The following is a 23265-nucleotide window of genomic DNA, read 5'->3' as shown; positions in this document are numbered from 1 at the left end:
TCCATAACATTCATATACCACAATTTACCCAGACATTCTCCAATTGATGGGCATCCATTCAATTTCCAGTTTCTGGCCACTACAAACAGGGCTGCCACAAACATTTTGGCACATACAGGTCCTTTTCCTTTCTTTAGTATCTCTTTGGGATATAAGCCCAGAAGTAACACTGCTGGATCAAAGGGTATGCACAGTTTGATAACTTTTGGGGCATAATTCCTGATTGCTCTCCTGAATGGTTGGATTCGTTCACAACTCCACCAACAATGCATCAGTGTCCCAGTTTTCCCACATTCCCTCCAACATTCGTTATTATTTTTTCCTGTCATCTTAGCCAATCTGACAGGTGTGTAGTGGTATCTCAGAGTTGTCTTAATTTGCATTTCTCTGATCAATTTGGTTGATTTGGAACACTCTTTCATATGAGTGGTAATAGTTTCAATTTCATCATCTGAAAATTGTCTGTTCATATCTTTTGACCATTTATCAATTGGAGAATAGCTTGATTTCTTATAAATTTCCATTTCGCCAATTTTGTTTTTTAGAGAGCTATTTTCTGTTTCCAGTTCACCAATCCTATTTTTCAAGGATTTTACTTCTTTATCCACTCTCTCTTTAACTTTCTCCAGGCTCTTTTGCCAAGCCTCCCTCTCCTTTTCCCAAGCTTTCCTCTCCTTTTGCCAAGCCTCCCTCTCCTTTTCCCAAGCTTCCCTCTCCTTTTGCCAAGCCTCCCTCTCCTTTTCCCATTTTTCTTCTAGCTCCCTTGTGAGAGCCTTTTTAATCACTTCTATGAGGTTCATCTGTGCTGAGGAACAGATAATCTCCTCCTTTGGGGATTCACCTGGGGACTGTCTGTTTTTAGTCTCCTCAGGATTTAGAGTCTGCTCTCTATCTGTATAGAAGCTGTCAAGGGTTAAAGTCCTCTTCAGTTTCTTGCTCATTCTGTCTAATAATCAAAGACAAACTGGCAAAGAAAAACAGAAAAAACTGGAGTCTTTCTTTGGGGGAGGGGCTGGGTGTGTTACCAAGCTTCCTCTCCAGACTGTGGGGGGGCAGCAGTGAGGCACTAGCCCGACTGTGCTGCGCCTGCGCTCTGAGATCCCAGAGCGTGCTGAGTCACTGTGGGGGGGAAAGGGGGGACGGCCAGGTCCCGGGAGACTCCAGCTGTTTGGGGTTGTATTCTTCAGCCCCAGTGTTTTTAGCTTCTCTGCTGGGCTGCTGACTTGCTGCCGGAGCAAAGTATCCAAACCTGTAGCGAAGCTCTCCCGCAGAGACAGCTGCGATCACTCCCCACCCCCTCTCCAGTCTGCTCCCATGCTCTCACTGCCGCTGCCCCCTGCCTGCACCCGATCTAAAACCATCCCAGCCCTCAAGTAAAGACAGACCTTTCTTGGCGAATCTAAGGATGGCTTCTCTTGGTAACTATATGTGGGTTTTTTTTCAGTCAAGCATTAATTCAGAGGCTTGTAACGAAGTGGATAGTGAGAGAAAGCGTGGAGCTTATGCAACTGTGAGCCTCCTCTCCGCCATCTTAACCGGAAGTCCTGATTTCTTATAAATTTGAGTCAATTCTCTATATATTTTGGAAATTAGGCCTTTATCAGAACCTTTTGTTGTTTTGTTTTAAGAAAATGCATGTGACCCCAAAAAAGCCATCCACCTCTAGAGAGAAAAGATGAATTCTGAGTACATATTGAAGAATACTTTTTTCACTTACTTTATCTTTCTAATTTTTTTGTTTTTGTTTTTGTTTTTTTTGCAACATGGCTAATAGGGAAATGTTTTGCATACCTTCACAGTTATAATAGCTATCATATTGTTGTCTTGTCGGTGGGTGAAGGAGCAACTAGAGGGTGGAAGACAATTTGTAACTCAAAAAACTTTCTAAATGAATGTAAAACTAAATAAAGTACACTGATTTATTTTAAAAGAGACTGGGAGAATTCTGAGAAGGTGGCAAAATAGCTCATAAATTTCTAAGTTTTCCAGATTTCTCTCACAAATAAAACACAATTGCCCCTCAGAGTGAACCTGGACCAGTAAAAAACAAATAAGATTTGAAACAAAGGAGTAGTCTTCCTTGAACAGCCTGAGAAGATTTCAGGAAAGATCCTGAAAAGAGTCAGTCTAGTTCCACTAAAACAATAAGCAGGGAGCCCTGGGACTAGCTGAATTCAGAGGTAGCCTCAGCCTTAACTACAGGAACTTTTGCCTCTTGGACAGTGGAGGAATGTCTGAGTTCAAGAAGAATGAAGGAACCTCTGCTGATAAGGACTCAAAGAAAGAACCTAATTATAGAAGTTACTATGAGAATAGGAAAAACCAAAATTCCTCTTCAGAGGAAGATATTGAAGTAAAAAAAAAAAAAGTAACATTAAATGGTGACCTGTACAAAAAGAATTCATAGAAGAACTAAAAAAAAAAGTTTTTTTAATTAATGAGAAAGATTGAGGAAAAACTAAAGAAAAAAATAAGAACATTCCAAGAAAAAAATCAAGAGAAAAGAAGTCAATCTACTAGAAAAGGAGATCTGGAGTCTTAAAAAAGAAAATTATTCTTTGAAAATTAGAAAAGGGGAAGCCAGTGAAGTTATAAGAAACCAAAGAATTACTATATGTGTGTGTGTGTGTGTGTGTGTGTGTGTGTGTGTGTATATATAAAATGAAAAAATATCACAGCAGGTGAGACATCTATAAGAAAACTTATAGATCTAGATAATGAATCAAAAAAAGAAAATATAAAAAGTTATTGGTCTACCTGAAAGCTATGACCAAAAAAAAAAAGAAAGAACCTTAATACAGTAATACAAGAAATAATTAAAGAAAATTGTCATGAAGTGATAGAATAAGAGGGGAAGGTAGAAATAGGGAAAAAATTCACTGATCATGTCCTTAAAGAGATCCTACAAGGAAAATATACAGCATCATCACTGATAAATTTTGAAACCTCCAGATCAAAGAGAAAGGAACAACAACAAAAATTCAAATATGCTACAGCTTTAATTAGAATTGCACAAGATATATCAGCAGCTTCCATAAAAGACCACAAGTCTTGGAATATATATATTGAAAATCAAAAGAATTAGCTTGTGCCAAAAATATTATATCTGGCGAAATTAATTATAATACTGAATGAAAAACAAAATGAACATTCAATAAACTGTGAAATTTTCAAGATTTTATTCCAGACAAACCTGAACTCAATAGAAAATTCAACACATAAAAGCCAACATCAAAGACTAATTTCAAGGAACTCAGTAAGAACAAACTGTTTTATACTTGGAAATGTAAACCATATGTCTAAGATTGTTGTTAGCAATTGGTACAGAAGTCCAAAAGAAAGATTGAGGTAGAGCTAAGTATGATGCTACTCCAGAAAGTATGAATGAGGTACAAAAGCAAGAACTGCTGCAGAGGAATTAGAGAGGGGAAGAGAGCTCATAATTCTGAAATCCTACTCACACAGGGAATGGGTTAAAAAGGAAATAATACACACCTACACACACACACACACACACACAGAGAGAGAGAGAGAGAGAGAGAGAGAGAGAGAGAGAGAGAGAGAGAGAGAGAAAGAGAGAGAGAGAGAAAGAGACAGCGATTCCTAGAAGGGTATGAAGAGGGGGAGGGAATAAAATAAGATGGGATGTAGAAGGTTGTGCAGGTTAGCTGGTATGGGATAAGATGTAGAGATTAATGGGAATAACATAAAAAGGGAGGGAAAGAGTAGGGGGAGAAGATAAGGGAGGGATCCTTTGTGGAAGGTAAGTAATATCAAGTAGCACATAAATGTAAAGTAGGAGAGTTAGTAAGGATGGGAAATGAGACATACATAAACACAATAACAATGATCAGGAGTAGAATTTGTTAGAAAAAAAAGTAGGGGTCATTGATCTCAAAGATAAAATTTTAAAAGATTCAATCAAAAGAGAAGTCTACATTATATGTCAACCATATTAATATTGTTTCAGACGTATGTGTATATGTATATATGTATATAGAGGTATGTGTCTATGAATATGTGTACATATGTGTATAAGCATAATAATATCTATACTTAACTATAGCCTGCTTGGGAGATGTGGGAGAGAAGAAAGGGGAAAAAAAGAATTAAGTAAAAAGTGCTCAGCAGAGAACAAAAAGAAATCCTACAAGGAAGCAAAGATGGTCAGTTCTGAATACAATGTCTTCAAATATTACATATTTTTTTGTTGAAATTGTTTTTTGTTACATATTTTGAATCTTCCTTTATGTCCTGCTGTGTATGATAATGTTTTTTTTTCCTTTTTCTGTCTTTTTTTTCTTTTTCTATTTTTTTCTTTTGTATTTAAAATAAATGAATGAATGAATGAATGAAAAGAACCTGCTAGAATAACCCTGGGCAAGTCATTTAACCCTGATAGCCTTGAAAAAGAAAGATGGGATTGGGGGAATAAAGGGCCTGCTAAAAAGCTGCACATCTCAAAGATCAATATCTCTTGAACAATTTATTACTTAACTTTGTTGCACTTAGTATTAAAAATTTAAGAGGTCAAAACATTTTTTTAATAGAATTTAAAGAATCTCTAATAAATCTTTTGTTCTAACACACTAAGGGGATGATCTTTTAATCATTTAATCAAATTTAACCTCTTAATTTGAATTTAAGATTTTATTTTAATTTAATTTAAAAGTAAAAACTACATACACAAGTACACAATATAGTACAACTATGCAGAAAGATGCAAAGCCATTCTTTTGGGGCCTTACAAAAATCCTAGAACTTAAAGTCCTGGAACTTCAGGTTTCCCATAGTCATAAAACTCCCATATCAATTTCAAAAAGAGGTAAACTTTCAGACAGTTTTCCCAATCTTGGCTTTGGATTCTGCTCTCTGATTTCTGCTTTTCTATCTCTGGCTTTGATATGAAAATCTCTAAACCTGTAATTCCATAGTGCAGTCCTGCCCTGTCCCTTTTAGAGTCTCCAAATAGTTCAAATACACTCCCTGTGTCATATTTGCTATCCCCCACTTCCTCCATCCTGACAGCCAGTTCCTCATTTCACAAGGTTTTCTACACTTATTTTTGGTTCTCAACTGCCCTCCAGTGGTAATTTGCTACACTAGTTACATGTTAATGTGTTCATACCAGGTGGGCATAAATTTCTAAAAATAATGGTACATAAGGTACCTGGCTTTCTAATCATTATGAAGACTAGGTGTAGATACAAAAGAAAAACTTTGATGTAGTGATATTGCAAAATGCATCATTCAAGGTGACAGCATAGTTACTGACTCACTTCCTTAACTCTACTCCCAGCTCTCACACTACATCTGCACTTTTATTGCCAAGTGCTATGCCCATAGAACAAGAATAAATTCAGAGGTATAAGGGTCCTAGAGAAGATCTAAGTGATAAGATAAAAAATTTGAACTGATAGGAACGCCAGAAATAAAGTGATCCAACCCTCTTTTTTTCACTGATAAGGCAGGCCCAGAGAGGTTAAATAACTTACCTTGATCACACAGATAGGAAGTAACTGAATTGGGGTTCAAATCTGGCTCCCCTGATTCCAAACTCAGTACTCATTTAACTATACTACATGAGAATTTCCCTATACTCTCTGAAGAAATCTCTTCTGTTCCCAAGATGTCCAGATATCATTTTGGTGATTCCATTGAAGTTCTGAGCTACTCTCAGTACCTGTGTTATTATCAAATCAAAGAGGGAAAGGGATACCTTCAGAAATCAGGGATAAACTATACTGTTTGCATCAAAAACCACAGAAATGTTCTGGAAGTGACAAACCAACTTTTTTAAATGACCATGAAGTAATCTGTAGGTTGGCCATAGCTCCTGAGGACTCAACCCATTGTTGACTACTGCTCCTGAAGACCTAAAAATTTTATAACTTCCCCAGAGCTTGAAGTCAGGGCTACAAGGCTATTCTTTCCTTCAATATCTCTGTAACCATTGTCCCCTCTAGATTGCAGAGGGATTCTAATCTCAGAAAAATCATTCACACATCACAACAATAAATACCAAGGAGTCTTGGCAGATAAGAAATGCTAAAAATTTTAGTTTTTTGTTAAAGACAGTCAAATTTTCCCACCTAAAATAAAGCCTGTTAATAACTAAATTGCACTATTATCATGAACTGAGTTTTATTTGTGAATTTTCATTCTATTTCTTCATCAAACCTGCCTTATGATGGGAAAGCATTAAAATTTAACATAACATGGTCAGTTCATATCCTGCATCTGGATAAAAAGCCAGCATATCCTTTAAACTTAGATATTTTGTTCCCATGAACCATACTTTACCACCCCAGTGCTGGGTGGGGATTAATGATAAAGTCCTGCATCCCTGCCAGAGAGCATAGACTAAAATATTAAGCAAGGAAGAGTAAAAAGCCCCTAAAACTAGAGATTATTAGTTCATTAATTGTCACCCAGAAAAACAAGCTGCAGTCTTTCTTTCTTTCCTGTTCAGCTGCAAAGGCCATTTGGAAGTAAAGAAGCCAGAACTGCATATTTTGCTTCTCTTGGGTTCTTGTTTGTTTGTTTGTTTCAATCCTGGATTGGAAAATCATTTTTTGTTTGGATTTTCTTTTCATTTCAAACAGGAGGTCTTGGCAATAAGCAATCTGGAACACTTGTTCATTATAAACAGTTTGCATTCTCATCCATTGTCACACAAAGCTTTCCTTAGGACTTTCCTTTCTCTGTTTCTTTTTTATCTACTGTTCATAAAAAAAAAAAAAAAAAATGGGCTAACCTCAGAATCCAAAACAGGGTCTGTCATGCCAGTAACATTTTAGGTTGTTGATAGGAGTAGGTTCCAGAATCTTTCCCAGATTATTACTTAGTATCAGCCAGAAGCTTCATACTAACCAGAAAGAATACTGTATATACATACATACAACTCCTGAAGAACGGTTTTTCTGAGCTGGTAACATTTGAATTATAATGATGGAATACATCCTAAGAAATTGCACAAAATAGCACCAACTGCTATTTGGAATCTGTGATTCTTATTTCTAAGGCATATATAATAGGCCTTCTGGAATTCTGGCTGGGCACTAACTACCCCCAATTTATGTTTTTAAATATGCACTTGAGTTCTAAGCCAACATAAATTCTCCACAGAGCAGTCAGTTTAGAAAGGTATCTAGCTCCCTCTGGTGTTTAAAATGTACCAAATTCATCTTTCTCAAAACAATTTGATAATAGAATAATAATAGGTATTGATATTTTCATGTTATCTATAAATGAAGCCGAAATTTTACAATATAACTAGAGTTATTAATTTGGCATCTATGAACTTTTAAAAATTGACAACAATTTCAGTGTAATTGGTTTCCTTTGGATTCCTATGTTCTTTTTTTGCATTTAAAAACATGATTTTGAGAAGTGTTCCATAGGCATCAACAAACTGTCAAAAGTGTCTATCTCTTTCTCCCCTTTCCCTCCTCCTTTATCTTTTTTCTTTCTCTCTCCCCTCTCTCTCTATTTCTGTGTGTGTATGTCTCTGTCTCTGTCTCTGTCTCTGTTTCTGTCTCGTCTCTCTCTCTCTCTCTCTCTCTCTCTCACACACACACACACACACACACACACACACACACACACACACACGCATACATGGTTTAGAAACCCCTGTAATAGAATGACATGCTATGTATTGTGACCAGAGATAAACTCAGAAGCAATTTAAAAAAAAAATTTCCTTCCTAATAAACTGTTAAAATAGTTCCTTTCTTTTGTTCTACACTAAGGAGGAAAAGGAAGAAGGAAAAACAATATTGAGTTTCATGGTTGCTTTGGCAACCACAAAAAATGAGGAAAGAAAAACTCAAAAGAGCAAGCAGGGGGAAAAAAAACAAAATACATACAAAGAAAAATAACAATTTTAGCAACGTTATGCTGGTTTACTCTAGCCCATATAAAAGTTAGACAAAAACTATATGATTAATATGTTTTGAAATTATTAAGTAAATATATTTACTACATTAAAACACTCCTATGTGATCTCATAATTCTCTACACCTTTTAGTAAATTGGGTGATTATAAAGGGTTCTGCCATAGAATATTCTTTTCAGAAGTGTTTCTTTTCCTGTTTTCATAAAGTCTTTGTGAATTGTTCTCATAAATATTTTACAGTGGTAAGAAGGTAAGCATATGAGTTGGTAATAATTTATTGCTCTTCACTTTTTTTCAGAACTAATAAGAAGAATCCACAATAGCCATTCTCTTTGACAAAAAGTAAGTTTATTTAGGAGAAAAGATCACAGACAAAATGAAAAGATACTACAGACACTAGGAATGATAAATATGAAATAGAGTTGGAAAGAACATAGCAAGGAAAGGGATTTTAATAATTAATGATGGAAAAGACAAATTCCCAAGTAGAACTTACAATGTCAACATTATCACTAAATGAATACAATGCAAGAAAGTTGCGGCTAAATAGAAGAATAGTTCACAGATTCTTATCTAACAGGTAAATAAAGTTTGTGTTAGGTTGCTATTTTTTTAAGAGGCAAATAAGAGTTTATTTCCCTACATAGTTAAGGCAATAAGAAACATTTCTTGAGACAGTCATCTCACTTTCTCAATTCCTTTATCATAAAAAGATTCAAGGGGCTTTTTGTTTAATAATATGTTAATTCAGTAGTCATTGGGCAGACTCATATTCAGAGAACTAATAATTAAGCTAAAGTTGGCAGATTATCTATGACTCCTAGAACCCTCAGAATCCTTTCTTTATTATTCCCCCACAGTCACTGTAGAAGTAGAAGACAGCCCAGAACTGAGGTCATTTAAAAATTTTTCTTTGTATATCTCCCTTTATCCAGTGATTTAAAGTATAGCTGAGATGAACCTTTGAAGGATGAGACAAAAAGTAGCAGTCTATTCTTATAGCAACACCAGGGCAAGTTACCCAGAAATCAGAAGAAAGTACATGATACTTATCTAAAGGGAGGAGAAGATGGAAGAACTACATGTTAAGTAGGTGTTTATCACCACTACTGCTGCTGTTACATGATGAAGATGAGATGTCAGGAAAGGACTGTGGCTGAATGATGAAAGCCATCTAGAGCCAAATAGAAAGAGTATAATTACCACTGTTAACCAAGAATAACAATAAAGACATTCATAATCTCTATTCTACCCCTGTCCCTCCTGAGAGAGCGTGTATCTATTTCAAAGCTTCTTTTTTTTCTTTTGTCTATTTTTATTTTCAGTCTGACAAAACTGTGATTTTCTCAATTACTGGTGTATATTGTGATAATAGAATTTTCCTGGTTTGACCCTATTGCCCTTACGTGCTTGAGACAGTAAGGCATAGCATTAAGTAAAGTATACAGAATTTAAGTGATATCACACTTTAGCTCCATGTTTAACTAGGTAATGATAAGAAAATTTTTGACTCATCTTTATTATTTCTATTTACTTAAGATAAACATGTGAAATAAATAGCTAAAGCTGCAGTTTTAATGGTTATTCTGCAAATTCCATCTTTATTCCCTAAGGTTTAGAAACAAGTTTATAATTATATCTAATAAAAAAAATTTTCTTTCTTCTATCTGTTCTTGATATATAAATCTTTACCTTCTCCTTTTACCCTAAAATTCTGCCCTGTAAAATTCCATTTGATTCATCTTGATGATATAACTAAGACCTATATATGTTTGCTGAAACCTAAGCTTGAAGCTTGCTAGTTTTTGTATACTATAGTTCTACACTCTGAGAATATAATAAATCAGTTATTAAAATATTTCTGTGTGCTAATTAAGTCTGATTGGCAGCAGTATCTATCACTGTTGGATGATTTTTTTAACAATATATATTTAATTTGCTCAAAGGTGGATGAGAAGGAGCTATATTTGGTTACATGCAGGAAAAGTAAATGAAATTCTCTGTTCTACAACTACTTACTAGCAATTAGTGATAAACCCAAACAGTTTTATTTTATTTTTGTTTTTTTCTGCAAATTAATATAGTTTCCCCACTGTAGAGAAGAATAGAAGAATACACACACTATTTAGTACTTGGGAATTTTCTAATAGAAGGTTTGGTGAGTGGGAATTGGCACTTATGAGAAAATGGTCCTTAGGCATTTTTTCTTCCCAAAATCTTTTCAATCAGGATAAAAACTGCTTCTAAAGTCCCCATCTCCCTACCATACACATACTAAGGTGGAGCCAGTGAGTTACTAGAGCTTGAAAATTAGGCCTGAAATGAAGAATATCAAGAAGAGAGTGATTGACAGTGTTAAAGAGGTCAACAGGGATGAAGAATGAAAAGGGGCCATTACCATTGGAATTTAAGAAATAAAATTAAAATACTGTAATTTGGAGATACATTTTCTTTGAATAATAAAGTGAGAAACCTATTACTACAGAGAAAAAAGAGATTGAAGGGAAAGAAAGTAAAGGCCACAAAAGAAAAGAGAAACACAGATATGAGATGATAGCTATAGAGGAAGGATCATCAAACAAGGGTTTTTGGATTGGGTTTTTTTTTGAGGATATGGGAGATATAGGAATAATATAAATTTGTAGTGGATTCAGTCAGCATCATTTTATGATTTTCTCCAATTTTATTCAGCAGCACATGAGTAGAATCAGAGGCAGGAGATGGTGGGAATAATCAAGGCCTGAGCATTGTCAGAATAAAATTAATGGGATAAAGTGGCAAGGTACTGTAGTGAAGAAGAAAGGAGAGATTTGAACTGTTTTACCAAGGAGTCAAATGGAGAGAAGATGAGACTTAAAACAGGTGCAGCGGTGAAGACCTGGGAAAGAACCAAGATTGGAAATGGGAATATAACAGAAGACTAAAGGAATGATGATGATGAAGAAGAAAGAAGAAAGAAGGAAGAACAAGAATAAGAACAAGAACAAGAAGAACAAAAAGAAGAAGAGGAGGAGGAGGAGATAGATAAATAATCCAAAAGGTAGAGCTCTATCCTTGGGTCTAGGGCATCACCTCTCAAGTGCCTCATCCTGGCTTCTGCTATTTGTAAGTTTATCTCATCTTTGTACAATAACAAAATAAGCAAATTCAATAAATGAGAGATATAATACAAGGTCCAGAAATCCCAAGTCAGTTCTTGGCCATTAGCCCACACAATAATCTCCATATGTATTGTCTCATCTCTTGTCCCCTCTCATGGGAGACCATCCTACCAAATTTTTGGAAGGGTAATAAAATCAAAATTATCCTCCAGCACAGCATTTTAAACCACATGTTAGTTGAATGCATAGCTACAATGGGATATCAGCCAACCAGCCAAGCACAAACTGAACAATTTCTATGTCCCAAGACTGACTCCAAATTGTCTTTTCTGAATATCTGGGTATAATGCTACCTAACTTTTGCCACCACTGCTGTACCACTTTCTAAAGATTTGAGTTGGCCAGTTATGCAAAGTAAAAGTCTTTTGTCAAGACTGAAGATTTCCTACACACCATTATTTCTTCACATTTTTAAGGTTATAAAGGGTATTATTCCAATCAGAGGAAGTCATCATTCTTTCTTTTTCACATGAGATTTAAAAAAAATTTTTTTTAATCCCAGTTAAACATATGTGATGGTGTCAACTCTGCCAAAGGCAAAGCCCACATGGGTTCTCATGAGACAATAATATGCAATAGACTTTAATAATCTAAAACTTCACTAAGACTTTTGGAACACCCTGTAAGATAACTGTGAACTACATTTCTTTCTTCTTTCCTATCCAGGGCCACTTTATATTTACTCTGTCTAAGAAGTGTTGAGCTGAAGTATTAGTCATTATCAAGCATGGTAGATTGCTTATCAGGAATAAATAGGAGTATATGAATGTAATAGAATATTATTGCTCTATAAGAAATGATCAGCAGGGTGATTTCAGAAAGGTCTGGAGAGAATTACATGAACTGATGCTAAGTGAAGTGAGTAGAACCAAAAGAACATTGTACACAGCAACAAGAAGATTATGTAATCAACTGTGATTGACTTGGCTCTTTTAAACAATGAGGTGATTCAGGCCAATTCCAATACACTTATGATTGGAGAGCCATTTGCATACGGACATTCAGTGGGAAATGAATGTGTATCACAACATAGTATTTTCACCTTTTTGTTGTTGCTGTTTGTTTGCTTGTTTTTTCTTTTTCATTCCAAATTATCTGTTTCTCAATAAATTGATGACATTCCCATTAGTTCTGCCTCAATATGGGTATCTATAGTGTCTCATTCTTTAGCAGATTCAGATTAGTTCAGATTTGCCTAGGAAAAATGAGCTTCATGTTCCTAGTGATGTTATATTTCATTCTTTTAGTCATATGTCTTAAGTCATATGACCAATGGGGATATCAGATTACATTCAAATTCTGGTAAAAAAGTAATATCTGAGTCAAAGAATTTGGAACCTTTGGAGAAGAGATTTGAAAGTGGAAAAATCTCATTTTATAGGTATTGAAATTGAGGACCAATGCAAATGCTTTTTACACACTTTTATTCCCAAGATCACCGTGCCTCTTACCTTTTGTCAAGCTCTGCCTCTTGGTCCCTTTGTTATTTCTTCCAGATATCAAGACATTTCTTTTTAACAGTTTTTTTCCTCACATCCATCCACTTTTCCATCTTAGCTCTCAGGTGAGGCAGCTGATTGTACAATGGATACAGTGCTAGGCTTGGCATCAAGACTTGAACTCACAGTCAATCAAGATCACTAACTAAGGTGTGTGATCCTGAACAAATCACTTAATTTCTGTTTGCTTCATTTTCCTCAACTGTATAACGGGGATAATAAAATCATCCGCTTCACAGGTCAGTTGCAGGAATCAAATGAAATAATATTGATTAAAAATTGTTTAACACAATTACTAAAACATAATAGGTGCCATATAAATGCTTTTTTCCTTCTCATCTAAGATAATAATGTCCTACATCCCAAGGAATGTATTCAAAGAAATTCAAAGTGATCATATATGGGAAAGTAAACATTAAAAAGAAAAAAAAAAGATATTCTAAGAGACCTATTAAATACCACTTGTAACTATCTCAGACTTTAGTTTCAACTCTGAAACTGAATTGAGATAAGAATAGAAGCTTTCATGAGACAAATTTAGTTAGGGATGAAACAGAGCCACAGTAGCACAGAAGATAACTTGAGCACAAAAACTCTCACTAATTTGACCCTCCCACAAAAAAAAAAAAAAAAGAGAGAGAGAATATGGCCCATTTTTCTACATCCACTGGAAATTAAAGGGAAAGGTGGATCTTAAGTGAAGGACAGTATAGCAACAGGATCCTGGAGCTAGTGGCCAGGGTATAGTCTTTCTCTGTGGCACAATAGACTGAGCAGTAAGGCATGGGGATGGCAGCTCCTATGAACAAGAATCATACACCCTGAAAAGGAAGTATGTCACTCCATATGCTAGTACACTGGATAAGAAAGACCACATTCTCTAATAATAGTTATGACTCTGGAGAATAGTTTCTGGGTATAGAGATGGGATCAGTTATCTTTGTTAAGTGAATAAAGATATGCTGAAACTATTTGGGAAAGAAACAATATTGTAATTAATAAATATTAAAAGACATTTTAAATATAAGATCTATAAGCATTTTGCATTCCATTCTTAAATATGGTTCCTTTAATGGCAAAGTGTTCAAATCAGTCTTTTCTGCCATGCTTAAACTAGTCTGTAGCCTAATTTAGTGACTATAATTAACCTAATATTTCAATTCTTTTTTGGAATATTCATTTTTTATTAACAATCCAAATGAGGCAGCATCACATTTAACATTTCTTTGGTCTTATTTCAAGAACCCTAATGTAAATAATTCACACATGGATATAACATGTACCAGAGACCAAATCTACTCATCTGTGCTATTCAACTTCAGTTTTTTGGTTTGGTTTGGTTTGGTTTTTTGTTTCTTTTTATCAATGGCACCAAAGGAAAATGTAATATGATTATCTAATACAATTCAAGAACAGTGGCTTCAATTAACAACTTGGGCATATGGAGATCAAGATCTTGTTTGATTTTAATTCAGTTTTCATTCCCTTTCCAGGAATGCATATTTTTAGAATTTGTAAAAAGCAAAACCCCTTTAAAAATTAGGATTAATGCCTGAAATTTTTGACTACAAAAAAATGACTTCCCATTTACCCAAAGTTGCACTGGTCATATAAAGCACACAAATTTTCTTTTTTAATTATATAACTATTTAATTAAATTTTTCTTCTTTAATTAACAGAACTCTTATTTTCTCTTCTTCCTACCTCCAAACCTATAAAAGGAAAACAAAACCAAAAGTCTTATAATAAATATGCATAGTTAAGCAAAACAAATTCCCTCATTGGCCATATCCAAAAATGTCTGTTTTCACCCTGAATCCATCACCTCTCTGTCAAAAGGTGAACAACATGTTTCATAATTCATCCTTTGAAATTATAAATGCAGTTGGGTAATACAATGGATAAAAAATCTGCTGGACCTGGGGTCAAGAAGACTCATCATCATTGTCCTTTGACTCCAAATTGCCCATTGAGTTCAAATCCAGCCTCAGAGATTCACTAGCTCTCTTTGCCTCCATTTTCTCATTGTGAAATGATTTGGAGAAGGAAATGATAAACTGCTTCAGCATCTTTACAAAGGAAACCCCAAATGAGGTCACAAAAGTTGTACACAACTGAGCAACAATAGATGACTATGCATTGATCAGAATTTCAAGATTGTTTGTTTTACAGTGTTGTTGCCATATTGTCTGACTTTTTTCTGTTCTGCTCATTTCATTCTTCATCAATTTATGTGAATATTTGAAATTATTCATTTTTGTAATACTGATATTGTATGAATTATTCTTTTGCTTCTGCTTACTTCCCTCTACCTTAGTTCATAATCTTTCTATGGCTCTTTTAAATCATCTTTTCCCCTTACTTTCATAGCATAATACTATTCCATTATATTTATCTTCCACAATTTCTTTAGTCATCTCCTAATTAATAATAAATATCCCACTTGTTTCTTTTTATTTTGTTTTGCTACCTGAAAAAAGAAGTGCAATAAACATATTTCTATATAGAATCATGTCTTCTCTTCTCATCTCCTTAGAATTTAGGCATAATAGTGGCATATCTCCCTTGAGAAGCACTGTGTAATGATATTTTGTGTACAATTCTAAATTGCTTTCCAGAATAGTTGAACCTGTTCAGAGCTCTACCAACAGTGTTTTTCCCCTGTATTTAACCCTTTCTTTCATATGTGTCTCCAGCTTCGGTAGTCTCTCTTATAGAGGCTATAGGTGCTATTAGTGTATTTTTAAGAGGAAAGAAAATCTAGAGGAGTCATAATTTCACCATCATTCTGAATAGTATTGATTGTCATGAATGAAAAAAATGTGTAACTCAATGGTGTCAAATTCAAATAGAAATAAATCCCTGCTGGTCCCATTTGACTTGGAAAATAAGAAATTATCAAAATTGCATTTTTTTAAAAAAACATTTCCCAATTCCATTGGAAGCAGTTTGATACTTCTACTATAAGTCATATAGAGAACTTGTTTCATTATAGATTAGGTAAATTAACTATCATCTTTTCTCTGAGACATACTAAAGAGACATTTTGATTTAACTGAGATATTACATGAAGAATACATGTCATGAAAATGAGATTTTCATTTTTTGGAAATGGCCGATGTGGGATTTATTTTGCTTGACTATGTTTAGTTGTACAAAAATTTTGCTTTGTTCTGTTTCTCACTGAGAGAAGTGGGATAGAGAATAAAAATACTTACTTAATGAAAAAGTTTAAAATTTTAAAAAGAAATACTCTGGAAAAGATATTTTAGAGAGAATTCTTGAGAGATTTTGAATTAACATCCTAAATGAATGTATTTCTAGGGTTAAAGAGGAGTCAATGGCATCAATGCTGATATTATTTGATTGAACACCTCTTACCAAAATTGTTGAAAGCAGAGCAGTGATTTATTGTGACACATTTTAAATAATATTCTAGGTCTTTGTTTTTAATTACTGCTAAAATAAGTTTTATAAACAATAACAATGTTGGCTAAACCTAGAAAATACATTGGGCTGAAATTTGACATTGAGATCAAAAGAAAAGTGAAAGTTTTGGAGAGAAAGAGGTATGCCTAGTTTATGTTAGGGATAGGGTTTAGAGCTAACTTAATAATGAATGAGAGCTAGTATATTTATCCCTCTATTGCCTTAAAACCCAGAATGAGTATTAAAAAAGAAAAATAGTAACATTTGAAGTGTGATTATCCTCTAGGTTACATGTGAGGTTGTCATTTCTAAACCTGCTTTATACACTAATATATACATGTTTGTTGCTGCATAATTAAATAATGAGAGATATGGCATGGTGAATAGAGAGGAAACCTTAAAGTCAATAAGACTTGGGGGCAAATCTTACTCTTGGCACATACAGTTTGTAAAACTTTAGGCAAGTCACTTAGCTTGTACTTATTCAAACAATTCTCTAAGTTCAATAGCAGTTGCCTATCTGCCATGGTAGAGGAAGGGTTCTCCCAAAGAACTCCCTAAAAAGCTTTTGACAAAATACAAAACTTATTCCTATTAAAAAAAACAGGAACATAGGAATAAATGGATCTTTCCATAAAATGATAAGTAATATTTATCTAAAACTATCAGCAAGCATTATCTGTGTTGGGGATAACCTAGAAACCTTTCCAATAAGATCAGGAGAGAGGCAAGGATGTCCATTATTACCATTATTACCCCAAACCCACAAAAGGAAAACAAAACCAAAAACATCAGTCCCCAATTGATAAATGGTCAAATATGATAAACAGGCAATTTTCAGAAGAATCAAAGTTATCCATAATCATAAAAAATGCTCTAAATTATTATTGATTAGAGAAATGAAAATTAAAACAATTCTGACATACTATCTTACATCTATCAGATTGCCTAATATGACAGATAAGAAAAATTACAAATGCCAAGGGAGTATGGAAAAATTGGGACACTAATGCATTGTTTGGAAGAGTTGTGAACTTCTTTAACCATTCTATAGAGCAATATGCAGTTATGTCCAAAGGGTTATAAAAGTATGCACATCCTTTGACCCAACAGTGTAACTACTGAGTCTATGTTCCAAAGAGATATTTTTAAAAATGAAAAGTACCCACATGAGCAAAAATGTTTTGACAGCTTTTTTTTGTGGTATCAAGGAACTGAAAATTGAGTGCATACCCATCAATTGGGGAATGGCTGAATAAGTTATGGTATATAGATAGATATATAGATATAGATATATATGTATATATGTATGTATGTATATATATATATAATGATGAGCATGCTGATTTCAGAAAAGTCTAGAAAGATTTACATGAACTGCTGCTGAGTGAAATGAATAGAAACAGAAGAACATTGTACATAGTAATAGCAAGATTATGTAGTGATCAACTATGATAGACAGCATTTCTCAGCAATACAGTGATCCAAGACAATTCTAATAGAATTAGGAAAGAATATGCCATCTGCCTCCAGAGAAAGAAATATGGAAACTGAATGTAGATTGAAGCATACTATTTTCACCTTTTTTGTTTGTTTTGTTTTTCTTGCTCATGGTTTTTCCCTTGTCTTCTGATCTTTCTTGCACAATATGACAAATATGGAAATATGTTTTAAATGATTATGCATGCACATGCTATGTTCTTTTCCTTTTTTCTGTTTTTTTTATTTCTCTCATGGTTTTTCCCTTTTGCTCTATTTTTTCTTTCCCAACATGTTTCATAAAGCATGAGTATTAAAAATAAATAAATTTACTTTAAAATGAATAAGTAAATGAATAAAGAAAGAAAAAAGAAAACTAACTTTATATGCTCTGACCATTTAAAATGGATTGTTTTTTTGTATATATAACTGTTAAATTTGATAAATGAGGTTTTTATCAGAAAAAAAAAAATAAATAAATAAATGATTGTGCATGTATAACCTATGTCAGATTGTTTGCTGTCTTGGGAAGGAGGAGATAAAAAAGAGAGGGAGGAAAATAATGGAGCTTAAAACTTTATAAAAATGAATGTTGAAAACTATCTTTACATGTAATTGGAAAAATAAAATACAATAGAAAAGAAAAAAGAAAAATACTATTCACCTCTAAAAAAAGAATTCACAAGAGTCTAAATACAGATATAAGCTTTTTTTTTTTTACTTTATTATTCTTAGTGGGTTTTGTCCTGTATTTTCTTTTGCAAAATGGCTAATATGGAATATTACAATGACTGAACATGTATAATCTATTTCAATTTGCCTTTTCAAGGGGAGGAAAGAAGGGAAAGAAAGAATTTAAAAATTGTTTTAATGAATAGCAATTTTTTACAAGAAATTGAGAGAAATAAATCAAAATCAAATTTAAAAACAACGAATTCATATACAAATGAAATCAGATATCTATTTTTCCAATTTTAAATCAAGTTAATCAATTTTTTCAAATCAACCTAACAGCTATATTCATACTGATATTCATGTGTACCACATGTACAAATCCCCACACATATATATTCTATTAATAATAATTGTGAGCATTTATATAGTACTTTGAGGTCAATGAAGTATCTTAGACATATCATCCCATTTTATCGTCAACATAAATAACTATAAACAATCAATGCTATTATTATTCCCATTTTACAAGATGAGAGAATCAAAGTCTACATAAGTTAAGTGACATGCAGTTTCAAAGCTGATGAGTGTCTAAGGCTAAATTTGAACTCAGTTCTTGCTGACTCCAAATCTAATACTCTGTGCCACTGACACACAAAAAAAATATGCTCCACAAAAGCTCTATCCTGATACTTTGCTAAATAATAAAATTGATATTAAATTATTGAAAGCTATATCAGTGGCCCCAATACTTTAACATGGTCTATAAGATTGAAGGCCTTAAGTAAAATCCCTATGAAAAATTATATTTCTTGCCAAAGGATCAAGCGATCTAACTTTAGAATCACCAAAAGGCTATAATTTAGTAATGACTTCTTTGACCATGGGAATCCATGAAAAAAAGAATAATGCATAATGGTCCACAGTTACATCACAGTGGCAGAAAAGGTAAGGAAGGATGCTATGAATTGAATAATGCTTAGACCACTTATTGTAGTGTTTAAAATATTTTGTGTTGTACCCAACATTAATTGAATAAAATCCAAATATGGATTCATGAATGGATCTTCATAATGAGTATAAAATGGAACATAGTTCTCCTATAAGTACAATTCTTGTACTGAAAAACAGGATAGCTTTTATTTCACTCTTGAAAAAATGTGGAAAACATATAAAGAAGTCACAATGGCTTATAAAAATTGATATAATTTTCCCTTTCAACTGAGCCCCATTTTTCTTCCAAGGAAAAACACAGTATTACAGATTCATAATGTTACTTTGTGCTTTGGGATCTTCTTGGAAAGACAAAATTAATCTTAGAGAAGCAAATTTCCACCTTCCCACATATGCACACACACACATACACACACACACACACACACACACACACACATACACACACACACACATACACACACACCATTTTGATAAACTCTACATGTCCTCTTGAGATATTCATAGGCTTCTAGCTTCTGGCATGTGGCTTTCCTCTGGAAAGAATGAAAACTTGGTATTGCAAGAGAAGCAATTCCTTTCCATTCAACTTAAACTGTCCAATTCAAATAATTAGTTAATGAAAAACATCCCTATCCTTTGTTTCCTCTTGTTATGACTCAGTTTTTTGCTGTTCTGGCTTCATTTCTTCATATTCCTGCAACTTTGGATGCACGGGATAACCTTTTTGTTTTCTCCCCAAGTGAAAGAATTTGATCTGTTTGCAAACTCCTTTCTTATACCTAGAAAACAGTCCCAGAGTTTTTGATCTTGGGCATGACAGAATCAAATGTTAAGTTTTTCACTTCTCAGAAACCAGCATTTTTCTCTTTAGATGGCTGGGTTCTCAAAATCTCTAAAAACTTATAATTCCCAGGAGCATTCCTGTCTTCATCTAGGAAACTGAGATTCCAGAATTCCATCACTTAAGCCATATCATTCTCCTTTTCATGAGCCATTAGGATATTGTGGTTGAAAGCAGATAGAACTATGATGTGTCTCTGACCCTACTGTTCCATAGCATAGCATAGACAAGAGTCTAAGAATTCTTTCCATACCAACACTGTCCTAGTTGGTGCTATCTTTCAGTCTGAAAGACTACTTTCTTGGGCCTGACAAGTACTTATTCAATTGGTGCCTAGGAAGTCCTTCTAATGTACAGGCACCCTGACTCTCTCCCCAGTATACTAAAATTTATTCTCAAGTCTTTGGTCTTTGACTCATGTTCAACTCTCTCTGGATCTGTCCAAAAAAAAGTGGGAAAGGCCCAACATAAAGGTGTGGTTCCAATTCACAATATTCTGAGTCAACAAATTCATCCCAGTACATTCCCAATAACCCAACTCAATGAATTCATATTCAATCAATGAAATTTAATAATTCATCCTCAAAAAGTCTGAATGAATGAATGAATAAATAAATGAACAAAACATTTATTTAGTGCTTACTATATGATAGGCACTGCACTAAGTACTGGGATACAAATATTTTAAAAATCCATAAAATATCTGTCTTCAAGGAAATTACATTCTAGAAGGGAAATTATGTACCCATATATCCATATATATGTATATATACATACATATACATATATATTACACACAAATACACATACTGGAATGAGAACTGCTTTGGCTAAAGAAGTCAGAGAAAATGATGACTGAAGATACAGTACTATTGATTAAAATGTTCTTATCTTTTCCTGGAAATTGTAGTATTAATATGTCTAGTGTTCTCAGAGACAGAAAAAGTAGCAAGAGGATGAAGTAAATGGACTCAAATTCAGGAAGATTTAAGTTCAAATCACATCTCTGACACAAATTGATTGGGCAACTCCAGCTTAACAGGGTTAACTTTAGTGATCACTTTCAAGGTCTTTCTTAAGAATTATAGAATTGATTGCATGACTTAGGAGACAGTGACACAGGACTATCCAGTATGGCATACCGTCATCAAAGAAGGTTCTGTGCTCTATAAACAAAACAGAATTGAAGTAAAACAAAAAACTGTAAGATGTGCAAATTTAGAAAATTCACTCCAAATATTCATGTGGACTATTTGTGTCCAACCTGTGGTAGAGCATTCTGAGTTGATATTGTGACTGATTAGCTGTAATTGGATACACTGTAACTTGATTCTAACATAGTGATGTTATTTTGGTCCTCAAGAATGAAAGACAAAAACTAACTGTGTTTAGCAAGTTAAAATACCATAATGTGCTGACCTGAATATTGTAAAGGTAATTTGGAGATCATCCCTACAGCTATCTTATATTTCATTGAAACTACAATACTGTTAAAAGATTTATGACTGTTGATGTTTGCCAAATTATCATAAATAAAAATGAAAATTTCTGAGATACTAGGATCTAGCCTTAGTTCTGAGAATAAAAGTCTTATAAACACTAACTAAGAAGGAACAGTTAAGGAAGGCTCTTTGCTGTTAGTTAAATTTTAAATGTGGCTTTAGTTTTTTTTCCCAATAATATTTTTTCCAAATACATATAGAGACAGTTTTCAACATTCATTTTTGTAAAATTTTGTGTTCCAAATTTTTTTCTCTCTCCCTTTCTTCTCTCCCCCTTGCCAAGATAGCAAGCAATCTGATATAAATTATATATATATATAATCCTTTTAAATATATTTCCATATTTGTCATATTGTGCAAGAAAAAATCAGACCAAAGAAGGAAAAAAATCACAAGGAAGAAAAAGCAAAGAAACAGAAAAAATCACTCTGGCTCTTGTTGATTGACAAACAATAAACCCCAGGACAAGCCCCAATTGGTCTTACTTTGTTTGGGTCCAGATTTACTCAAAGTGAATATAAATAGCAATTATTTCAGTTCTGGCCAGAAACCCAGAGGGTCTTCCATTGCTGGTTTATTTATTATTTATTCTTTTTTTTTTTTTTTGGACTAGGTGAAAGAGGGCTTTCTTTGCCTCAGTTGCTACCTAACCATAATCACTGAATGGATGTGGATTCAGGCAAACTGAGACTTTTTAAAGAGCTTAGCTTAAAAAGGCCAAGGTTTTCCACTGAATCCAGGGCCATCCCCAGTTGGCCTAATCTATATCTGATCATTGGACCACTGGAGGAGAAAGAAAGGTAGATGCCCTTGCACAGTCCTCCCTCACTTAAATATAACTCACTGCATGTCACAACATCACCTCCTGAAGTCATGGTCATCTTTAAGAACTAAGGACAAACAACAACAATTTCTGGAATATAGACTCACTAGTTACATTGCTGAATCACAGTTTTAGGGCATAGTTCCAAATTTTTCTCCAGATGGTAGGATCATTTCACAACTCCATCAACAATGTATTGATTACATTGTTACATAGTTTAACTATGTTTTGAAAAATATGTAAAGCTTTTTTTTTTAAGAGCTCCATCCTGTTAAGATTTTTGAGCACTTATTGTATATAGTATATGGCAAGAACAAGTCAAACAATCTAACTCAACTGGGCAAAGACATGGGAAAGTATGATTATATAAGCATTCTCAAAAATTCCTACTAGTCACTTTATCAAATCATTTTTATAATGTATCACTAGTCAGACTATTGAAATAACTTCATTTGTATGTTTTTTTAAAGCAGTGCAATATCTGTATTCATTTTATGTTATTTGTGAAGGATAAATATATTAACAAAGATAGATCTTTTCTCAGCCCTATCTCAATTATGACAAATATTTCTTGATCTACTCATAGGTAACTTCTGGCTTATATTCAGAGATAAAATAGACCACCTTAATCTAAAAATGTTTCATTCAAACTTTAATGGATGGAGTATTCAAAAAATTGAAAGTTTTTTTTTTCCATTTACAACAAACTAAAACATAATTCTTAAAATAAATCTAAAATGACATACTAATTTAGATTTTTAGAGCAATGGGGGAAAGGCAGAATATGCTTTTGTTTTACTTAAAATAATCTAAGTGAACACATTCATTATTTGTTTCTTTTGTAATAAATTATGTAAACAAAAATATTTATTTAACTATTAGTCTTCCTGAGGAATCCCCATCTTCCTTAAAATTAGTATAGAATTACAATTTAGAAGAGAAGAATCTAATCTTGGCAAAAGACAACTGGTTCTTTATTTTCTCACTTCTCCAAAAAAATTT

The sequence above is a fragment of the Antechinus flavipes genome, chromosome 3 (assembly GCF_016432865.1).
Source record: "Antechinus flavipes isolate AdamAnt ecotype Samford, QLD, Australia chromosome 3, AdamAnt_v2, whole genome shotgun sequence".
NCBI classification, from domain to species: domain Eukaryota; kingdom Metazoa; phylum Chordata; class Mammalia; order Dasyuromorphia; family Dasyuridae; genus Antechinus; species Antechinus flavipes.
Note: the sequence above shows the minus strand (reverse complement) of the source record.